An 11,233-nucleotide genomic window follows, 5' to 3' on the forward strand; every position below is an offset into this window, starting at 1 on the left:
AAAAAGGCATGCAAAACATTTGTGAACTCTAACACATCTTGGTCCCTTCCCTGCCACAATGTTGTCCACTTTATGTGTTTATCTTCATATCTCTTGAAAGGGTAATATTTTTCCTTAATGGAGTGTTATAAAGAATTCCAAATGGGTGCAGATGAGAATGATGAGGATTACCTCTCATCCCTTTTCTCACAGTAGGTTTCCCACCAGTGCTTGATATGGGGGTTGACTTTAAGGAGTGCAAAGGTAATCTTTTCCCAATTGAAAAATTCATGAACCGAAAAATTATTCTTCCAAAATATTTAACCATGTATTTACAACATCTGGATCTATCTGGCCTTCCAATATGGGAATGTCAAAATTAACTTGTACCTTAAAAAGAGTGGCACCTCTAACGTGGCTACTCGATGAATGTGCATTGCTTGTGGGTATTTGCTGAAGGATTTGAGCGAAGTTATCCATCGTCTCCTTCCTCTACCACTTGAGGGCCACCTCAAGTAATATTTTGAAAGGATATCCTACCCCCTTGTCTTTATTTTCTTCTACCATGGGAGGTTGTTGGGGTTTATAAGGCTGGTCTTACAAAGGTTCAGCCAGTTTAAGCCCTAAATCGTTATACCTTGACCTCATTGGGGACATGCAAAGAAAATAAATAAATAGAAGACTACTCGGATACCACTAATTCAAACTTATAGAGGAGCGCAACAAAATACATATATAAACATAAACATGCATATGCACCAAAAAAGAAATTTCATTTCATTAATATCAATAAAGTGAAATACGCTTACATCCCCAATGGAAATAAATTAGCTCAGGTGATGGTAGCTTATCTCTGAGAAGAGATGTGTCTGATACATTCCAATTAAATGTGTTATAACGAGGCTTTAAGGCCTATTTATTATTGAGAAACAATGGAAAACCATAAACATCCGAAAACATAACCCTAGGAGATGAAGGAACAAAAATTTTGGCCTTTTTTGGGTAAATTGGTACATCAACTTTCCAGGGTCGTAACATTGGCATTCAATCTCCATTTTACATGCACAATGCCTCGTTGGAAATAGATATCTGAGGCCCATAACATTCTATTTCAAACATCAAGTGAAAATTTGTGTTTTCCCATTTTCCAAAAAAATGTTGTTTAGGGATTCAAAATAGCTCTGAAAGTTTAGGACCTAAAAAAATGCAAAAAATAGTAAACTATGGTACAATTAAGGAAATTGAAAGAAACAATGGTGGGGGTCCAAGTGGAACAGGTGGGTCTCCACCAATATCCACTTGGATCAACAAACCAACACACTAACAACTCGCAGCCATCCCTTAGGACACTAGGCCACCCAGAAGTCAATGCACAACCACTAATAGTAAAACCCCGAGTTAGAACTGATTTTCCGCAGACATAACTATGTACCACACTGACAACAAGGAATGCATTTGGTTGTGAGCCTCCAAAAACACTCACAATCCTACCTGCCAATGGTGATGACCTAAAATCTTCAATTCAAAGCATGCGGCCCCAAGATGAGTGCCACCTTTTAAGTTCAACCTCCAGACCACTGCCCAAAAACTTCCTTAAATTTGTCAGAATCATAAATTACATGGAAATAAGGCTAGATACAAACTTCAGTTATAAACTTGACCTACACTAGCAAGAACATACTATTTATTTCGTCAAAACATGGAAAACATCTAAGCTATAGGTCATGAATGCATATATGATTAGAAACTGATAGCCTTCATCTGCGAATCATCGAGAAGGCTCTAACCCATCTCTACCTTACTTCAATGGCATTTGTTAGTCCATGCATTCATCAACCATTGATATAATCATCAAGCATGTCAAGAGCCATAGACAATATAGGTCATATAAATATAAAATAACCAACATATAAACCATGGCAAACCAATCATAATATCACCAATATAATTGTTGCAAATATATAATAATCACAATAGAAGAATAACTCATATTAATATATGATAATACCAACCATGTTAGGGATCACGTACCCCCCAATGATAGATTAGGTTGAAGCAAATATCTTTTTCATCCAATCACCCCCATGCCATATTCCAAGCATGAATATGGGATCTCATGGAATAAACCAAACAAAACCAAACTAGGGCTTCAAGAGGCAAAACCAACTCAACCCTTAATGATTCTACCTCTACAATAGAACATCGCTAACACCAACTAGATTTGTGTCTAACCAATTTTTCTACGGCTCCAGTAACTAATAACTCAACCCACATCCCTCTAGGGCTCCAGAAAAATTTTCAAACCTGGTTCGAAGGACGAGCAACTCAACCCACCAATTTCTCTAGACAATTTGTCCCAACCTAGGCTCCAGGACTAGTAACTCAACCCAAGTTGTTTTAGGGATTCCGAAGTGTTTGTTCCAACCCATAGACATACAGAATTATGAGCACGAACCAGAAAAAAATCAAGTGGAAAAAGGAAAACACCATGGTTATCTAGGAAATGGCAAGGGAAGGTTAAAACCAATGTCAACCCAAGAAATCCTCCATGCCAATGATAAAACATAACCAGCAAATCAAATTCATATAACATGCATCCATAAATCAGTAAGGAAATCACACATGCAACCTATTACCTGCAAAGAAATACAACTATAGTTGTTGATTCATAGGTTCCCTTATGATTTATTTCTGTCCTTTTCCTTCTCTCTCCAATCGAAGTGAAAACTAGAGTTCTCCAAGAATACTCCAAGAAAAATCTAAGTGTGCAAGATTAATAGAGAATAAGAGAAGACTAAACTGACGAAATACTAAGAATTGATCCTCATAAGCCTATTTTATCATTGAGGCTTCTATTCTCTTCATTTTCCTCCATTTTTCCTTCAATTTCCCTCTCATGAAAATTTTTGTCCCTCCAACTTCTTTTTCCCTTATTTTATGTTATTTCATAAATAAAACGCCAATTATTGCCACTTTTCCTTTTCCAACACCTTTTCCAATTTCCTTAGCCATAAATAAACTAGAAGTGACACCCACTAGGATGTTTTTACCACCATTCAACTTGGAATACATTTCCTATGAACTTGGTCTTATTTTATTTACGAGGAAAATTAACTCGAGGCTGTTGTGAACCCCACCCCCTAGGGAACACCGTCCTTAGTGTTCTATGACACCTATGACTAGAGAACTACTGAAAACAAAACATACTATCTATGGAGTTTCATAGCCTAGCTCCTTGAAGTATTTACAATGAAATCTTGTTAAAAACACACCGACATACCGCTTACTGGAGCTTTATGACACAACTAATTACAATATTTAAAATCACAACCACATATACTTAAGAACATTTTCTTAAACCAAAAAATAATCATATTGTGTATGGAGATTTATAAACATAGCTCAATATAGTATTTTCAATATTATACACATGTAGATATGCACATTTTTCAGCCAACAAATAAGAGGATATGGTGCCTGCATTAGTCAACAGGGGAATTGAGAGCCTCACACCTCCACCCTAAAATGTAGTACCAGGATTCACCTCCTTCCTAGGAAGTCAAAACCCATTTCCAAATTCAAATTCTGCATCCAATGTACAACCCTACAATCCTTTCACTACTTTTTCTCTCAGTGAATAGTTACCGACTCATTTTTCTAGGGCACACTCCCAATGTGCTTTTGATTCCATTTAGCAATGCTAATGACAAAAACAAATATATTTCCTCGTTCTTTCCTTCTTTTCTATATAGTCCCTTAGGTAACCAGGTAACCCCCTTATGTGCAGTCTCACACCTTCCAAGTTTTGTTAGCAACCCCTTGTCTTCTACATAGTCCGTCGGGTAATCCATCACTTGGGATCGTTTCCTCGCATCAGAAGGTCCAAAAAAAAAAGTATAAACCTACCTAAAAACCATCATGTTGTTTATAGCATGCTCATTGAAATCAATGGACACTATTGGGTACCACTATCGCATAATGGTGCTACTCTAGAATGCTTTACCCTCTTACTACTACTTGTTCCAATTCCTTTTTACTGCTACTACTAATTCTTGCAGCCATTTTCAACTACCCAAACTTGGGAATTTTCCATGCTTTCCTATACCAAGAAGATTGTTTTCATTAGATTAAAAATAAACTAAAATCATACTTCATTATTGGCTAGTCAATAAGGTACACTTACAATTTTATTTACATCATGTCACAACAATTAAAGTTAACTCTTTTATCAAATCATCATTTATAAACATATCACATCCAATTAGCTAAAAACTCAATCATCATAAATCAAAAATCATAGATCACATGCAATCGTCATAAATCAGGGTCATAGATTGCATGCATAATTAAAATTGACATAAAATATTGATACTTATCATTGAATTGGTTTGTTGCTTCTACCTTTTTTCCTTTCCCTTTCCGTTCACACATCCAATTGGTTACCACATAGGACAAGCACCTAATGCCTTCTTTTCAATCATGTACACATACTCACAGTGTACACCACATGCATACACTCACACATGACATACAACACAATACATAAAACTACACCCAGTATACAACATAACACATACACCTACACCTAATGTGCAACACAATACATGCACCTACACCTGGTGTACAACACAATACATCTACGTACATAAAGTACAACACAACAAATATACATGTCATGATATAACGACTACACAATACACATAGAAAAATAGCACATATACACAACACCGCATGTTCACAACACCACCTACACAATGTGTACACAACATCACATGTACAAAACACCACCTGCAAAATGTGTACACAACATCATGTGCACACAACAAAACATGTACATAGGATTGCATGTATAACATGTACACAACAACATATATGTGCAACACCATATATACAATGTGTACAATGCATCACATGTACACAAATCCACATATATGACATGTACACAATACCATCTGTACACAACAATAAATATACAACATGTACAACATATACACAATAGTAGTACTATACATCCAAATACCACACTGACTCTACCATGTAGCCTTTCTTCTAGTGTCTTTTCACTATCCATGATTGTCCAGCATGCCGCAGATCACACTGCTTTCATTATGCTAATGTATCCTTTAGCACAACATGTCCTTTACTCATCCCACTTGATTTCTCTTAATGTCGAGAGACTCTTCATAAAATTCACTTGCATAAGCCATCATTCCTCCACAAAATTATCCTTGTTGATTGTACCCGCAAACGACATACATGCATGCATATATACATATAAATATTATCATAAAACAATCATAATCCCTTACGACCCTATTATAAAATCACATACATACATAGATGTATACTTATATAGACAACAATATAATCATGATCACAACATAATTACCATATATCATAAGGTCAAGGTTAAGAGTAATCTCTTTATCCATGCACAACATGAACAACATTTAGAACAATAGTTCCCAACATAGCCAACGAATCTAATGCCTCAAATCCATATACTTTACATTTCTTGTTACCTTTCTCATGACTTTCCTTGCCACTATCCATTTATCCCAATGGACCTAACCAATCCAACTAGTTGTCATATCCTTTCCTTCCAGTGCCATTATACTCATGCACTGGGCTTCATCTAGGTCTTACATTACCATTTTTGTTAAATTCAACTCCACTCAAGCTCCACTAACTTTCTTGTTTACCCAACCGATTCACAAGACCCTCAAAACATAAAAGGAAAGAAAATTGAGGAAACCAAAAGAAAACCATGGAAATCAATAACAATACAACACCAAAAAAATTTGGCATGACCATGCACTAGACACAATCAAAATTGCAAATCAAGCAGAAACAACCCACAAAGCACTGAAACAACAAAACTAGCGAAAAATGTCATGAACCGATCCCATGGTTCCTAACACTTCCAAAGGAAAGCTCAACTTGAGCATTCTCCAAGATTTCATGAAAATCACTTTTGCCATGCAATCTCTTACATCATACTACCATAAACAGATAACTGTCAGTGCATAAATAAAAATAACAATATATCTATTACCTTACCTTGGTGTACCCAACATGATGACTTGTAATTGAACACATAAACATATCATCTCTCAAGGGACTCCAATTCTTTGACGGATTGAGCCATAACTAGAAACCAACTTGTTGTAGCGGCTATGACCACCCTCCAAATTTTTTCCTATGCTTCAATTTTGGAGGGTCACTTCTTATCCACAGAATGTCATATTTCACTCATTGAGGCATTCACACTTCAAATAAGACTTATCTTTTCATTTTTTATCATGTTTTGTCACTTAGCTAAATCTTTATAAGTAACAAGTTGATCTCCCAACTTGGTCTTGTAGCAGTTATGGGCTTGCCTCCATAAATTATGCAATCCTTGATGGCAAGCAACCTAGATGATGGAATTACGTAGTCCTAACTAGAAGTCAGCCTTGAGCTCAGGAACTGCGCATTCATGGAAGGCAGCCTAACATTGAGCCCATGAACTGTGCAACCCTCACTAAGATGAGAACTGTGGAATGGATTAAGGCACAAAGTGGCCTAGTTCCCCAGGACTACATAGTGTTTCCTGGCTGTATGCATTGCAAGTTCCCCATAGAAAGAAAGCAAGAAAGATAAAGGGACAAATCATTTGTACAAAGTAGGGATCCATTATTAGTATCTCAAAGGTGGTACGTTGCTATTTTTAGAAGTGTCTGCAAACTGTCACCTTTGTCCTTGATCTCAGGCATGAGCATCATAAAACCTCATTTGATCAAATGTAGTTAATCAAATACTCTACATCTGATTTGACCATTCAATCTTTGAGCTATAGAATTCCCGAAGACATCAAGGTACCTTCAGTGGGATCATCGTCGATTTTCCGGGGGAGTTTTTCTTTTATCACCTTTAGCCTTTGGTTTTGGTTGTTTCACTTATGTGAGTGTTATTTTGCTTGTTTCTCTTCATAGTTGTTGGCGTTTCAACTTATTTTAGCTTGTAGAGGTGTTGTTTCAGGTTATTTCTTTCCTTTCACAAATGTCACATCAATTTTCCTATTTTTGCATTAATGGCCATTGTTACAGTGGCTCTCCTCACATACCTCGGTTTCCTTTTATTTGACCATTTTATTCACTTGATGCGCATTGATTCATTCAAACTTAATATATTTTTTACTCAAGTTCACATTGTCATTCACTTATGCTCATTTTTCACACTTCCACTAGGCATATCTCTACTTCCCTTGGTTGGATTTTTCCTTGCCTAGCTGGGCACTATGTAATCCTAAGGTTCAAGCCACAGGCTTGGTCTCTAGAACAACATAGTGTATAGTACAGGCTAACTCCAACTATGCACTGGGCATTTCTAGGGGTCATTCTCTCCCCTTGGCCATTGAGACTACGTAGTGCGAAGTCTCTCTCGGTCTTTGCCTAGGCTGGGACTATTCATTGTGTAGTCTCCTCTAGTATCTTCCTAGGTTGGTACTGCACATTGTGCAGTCTCAAAACACAAGATTCATCCATGGTTGTTGGGATTACCCAGTGTGCAGTTCCCACAAGCAGCGAGTCCCCCCTGCCACTAAGAATTTTGTAATCCTTCCCATCAGATACCTAGTTTGCTGCTTGACCATGCCTTAAAATTCAATTTTCTCAAGCTAATGTTTGATTTTCATGAGTGTCATTTTTGTCGCATAGGTACCACACTTCTGAAGAACTTCTCTCTAGGAGTCATTAATACTATGGCACCAAAGAGAGATTCTTCAAGAGAGACCACAAAAATCAGTACTTGGGAAGTATTTGAGAAAGTGCCAATTAACTTTCCAGTATACGCAGACACTCAACTCTTTACAGAAAAGGAGTCAAAACTAAAATGGTAGCAAGTCCACTAATAGTAGCAAAAGCAAACAATCAAGTACAATATCGGGGAAAGAGAAAGTTTATTGATAGGATAGAGGGAGAAAAAAGTTGCAAAGTGAGAGAAAATTCAATCCTTATGCAAGTATTTTTGGTTGAGGAAGTAGAGGAGATATAGAGAAGAGTAGAAGAAGAGAGAAAAAAAATCTTGTAGGAAGCAGAACTGAGGGTGCAGAAAGCAGAATAATAACTAAGGGAAGAATGGGAACAAAGGAGAAAATAGCAAGAGGAGAAACATAAATAACAATAAGAAGAAAGGCAAGGCACAACGCCAACAGAAACAACGTCGATTCAAGTTGAAGAGAAAGGAAAGAACTAAGAAGCAATAGAGGGGGAGAGCGAATAGGTGCATCATCAGGAGCTTTCTTAGAAGATTGAAGACTTTCTTGAAGTTGCAGACTTGGAATTGGAACTAGAACCGTAGGATGAAGATGTTGACCTGATGACTAACGCATCACTGGTCATTGTTCAGTCTCCACCACCTCCAGCTATAGAGTTAGTCCCGAGTGAGGAATGGGACATAGTTTCTCTTTATGATGATCTAGTAATGGGTGTGTACAATTTGTCATATAGTGAAATTTTGAAGATGATTGTACAATAATGGAGAGAACATTTTCCAGATGGTCATGCATCACTTGCATTCATTAGATAAAGGGTGATAGTGGCAGACACCAACAAGAGTCTAAATTCCATTGTTGAATTGAACTTGGCCTTTGTGGGTGTGACAATACCAAACAGTCATTATTTAATGGCCGAGAGTAAGAAATTGGTACAAAATCTACAGGCTACCTAATGGGTAAAAGCATGTTAATGTGTATCACTTTTTCCCTTTTTGTGGCAAAGAAGTTTTATAAAAATAAATGGAGTTGGAATGTTTACTCTTAAATTCACAAAATCATCAAAAACTAGGTGGTGGTAAAAGAAGACAAAAAATGTCAATTTAAATCCAATTTCATGTCATATTTTTTCTAAAATTTAATATATAATTTTTATCTAATTTATTCATTTTCTTTAAAAGGTATCATTAATATTTTACATAAATTTTTAAGTAGTGACAAAACTGCGACCCCCCATTTCTGTATTGATTTATGTTTTTTAATTCCAATTTCTTTAAGAGATGTGTTGTAAACATTCTAAAGATTGCTAAACAAATTTAAAAATAAAAAGTAAGCATATTTTTTCATTATTATTAAAATACTAGTAAAAATGATCATATTTTCGTATATATAAAACCCCGACCCAAGAAACTACCCTTTCAAGTTTATAAAATATTTCTTTTTAAATAGAAATTTGAGAATAACATATAACAAAATGTTAAAATTATTTTTTGAAATTTTTTAAAATATATTTTATATTTTTTATAATAAAATTTTTAATTATGATTACAATAACGTATTTTATTCAAAATATAATATATAAAATTATTTGCTTAGAAATTCTACTTCTATTTATATATATATATATCTAAAGAGTTTTAGCATTTCATTTAACTTTACATCAAGTTATTTATATTTTGTGAGTGATTAACCATAGCTTTTACCAATATTTACGATGAGTTGACTTATTTGCAAATTTAGTATTTACTTTTTATAACATTATTTATATTTTCTAAACCCATTAAATAGGTTCACTATAGCTTTTACCAAAATTTATTGTGAGTTAGCTTTGTTACAAATTTAGCATTTATTTTTTATAATTAACAAGTATGAAACTCAACTCATTTAATTGATATTTTTATTGTAGAGTTGAGGCTTCTGTGATCCATAACAATTAATGATAGATTTTTCGGCGAAAATCACATGAGAGATCATTTGTCGACGCGTTTCGAACCAACCAGTGTGGTTCATCGTCAGGACAACTTGTCCTGACGATGAACCACACTGGTTGGTTCGAAACGCGTCGACAAATGATCTCTCATGTGATTTTCGCCGAAAAATCTATCATTAATTGATATTTTTATATTATTTTTTTTATCTTTTTTTATTTGATTACTTTTTTGCTTTTGCCATATAATGAGACACATTAACATGCTTTTACCCTAATAATAGATAGAACAACTTCACGCAACAACACAGAATGCAATCTTTGTATAGGTCTATGAGTGGGAAATGAGAGAAATGATACTTGGGGAGGTATCAACACTTGGAGACACCATGAGAGACCTCTATCAGGAGATCATGACCATACATAAGGCATTTGTCTTCTTGCATAGCTTGCAGTACTAGAGCAAGGAATTTTTGAAGACTCTTAGGAATGTGAAAATTGCCATCACTTCCGTGCAAGAATGGAAATTGCAATACAAAGTGACACTGCTTACTTTGTTAAATAAGACGAAGTCACAGATAGATTTGGAGAAAGCAAGAGTTCGAATGTTGATTCAGAACAACAAGTAGCTCACCTCCTTCATTAGAAACATTCATGCCTCATATGTACAGTGGTACAACAATTTTGACTTCATGGTGAGAACCCACAAAATTCCATCAATTGGCTCATTCACCGAAGTTAAATGCAAGCACCAAGTGAGGGTGCAGATTGAAGAGTACTTGGAGAAGCTGAGATAAGTTTCCACCAAGAAGGGTTTAGAGTTGAACAGAAAAAACATGCAAAACTACATGGGTGGGTCGTTCCAGAACAGAACCATGTTGCTCTTTCTCAATAAAGAAGTTAAGATTGGATCCAAATCATCGTACCTGACTTCTATGGAGTCTAAAGTCTACTTCCAACCTAACACCATAATGAATTTTGGAATGTCATCGCACAGTACCAAGCTTGGCATCGGTATGTGACCGAGAAGCATCTACTGGAAGTTGCCAAGCTAGAGTGTTCACAAACTCAAGCATCATAGTGCCTTGTCTTGTTAGGCTATAAAGTTCTCTTTATCCTATTTTGTCCTATATGGGTATGAGTGTAAAATGTAATATTATTTTTAATTATGTTGTAAGTGAAATTCCAAGTGCCAATATTGGAATATGAAGAGTCATCATGTAATGTAATGTGTCAATTTGTAAAGTCGAAGAGTCTTGAGGGTAGTCAAAAGGTCGCAAAGGGGAGTTGAAGAGTCACTCCCTCTTGCTATAAATAGAACCTCATAACTCATGTAAAGGGCTTTTGGGAGCTATAATTCTGGTTAGGCTTAGGTTTAGAAATAGCTTGGGAGTGTTGTGAATAGCCTTGACTTCTCTTTAGCATAGAGCGAGTATACTTATTTGGATGAGTAGGTGTTCTTTACTGTAATGTTCCACTATTGGCGTTGGTGGTCATCAATGGTGTATGAATGAATGGAACTTTCACTTAGAATAATAAAAATAGAGCGAGCACGCTTTCTGCATATGTTGCGA

Source organism: Pinus tabuliformis, chromosome 3_2 (genome assembly GCF_031772625.1).
Source record: "Pinus tabuliformis cultivar Carrire ecotype Pingquan chromosome 3_2, CPIR1, whole genome shotgun sequence".
In the NCBI taxonomy this organism is placed as follows: domain Eukaryota; kingdom Viridiplantae; phylum Streptophyta; class Pinopsida; order Pinales; family Pinaceae; genus Pinus; species Pinus tabuliformis.